Source organism: Penaeus monodon, chromosome 19, assembly GCF_015228065.2.
Source record: "Penaeus monodon isolate SGIC_2016 chromosome 19, NSTDA_Pmon_1, whole genome shotgun sequence".
NCBI lineage: Eukaryota > Metazoa > Arthropoda > Malacostraca > Decapoda > Penaeidae > Penaeus > Penaeus monodon.
Window position 1 is genome coordinate 42,842,540 of NC_051404.1, and position 306 is coordinate 42,842,845.

A 306-nucleotide genomic window follows, 5' to 3' on the forward strand; every position below is an offset into this window, starting at 1 on the left:
AGACTGAAACCCAGAAACCCGTAAGAAAAAGACATAAATATAAACATCACGTGACTAGATAATAACACATGTCTCTTTTCAAGCGTTCGTAACTAGGCCACTCAAGCCAGTGGATGTTCACGAACCGCAAAGGAATATCGAGAGGCGAACCTGTGCAAGCGTCCTTCGCCCCCGTATGCAATATGTCAGGAACATTACGCTTACGATAGCATGAATAAAAATCGGGTCGAAAAGAGAGAAATAAATCCTGCAGGTTCGTGTGTAACTGCGTCATGCCTTACTTCATTTTAACATTTTTTCCAAGTA

The 306-nt window shown here is 41.8% G+C and overlaps 1 protein-coding gene across 1 annotated transcript in view; it reads left to right on the forward strand.

The window, feature by feature from the left end:
- LOC119585246 overlaps nt 1–306 on the forward strand; it is a gene marked incomplete at its 5' end in the record, with an annotated part of 19,015 nt that overhangs the window by 7,134 nt on the left and 11,575 nt on the right.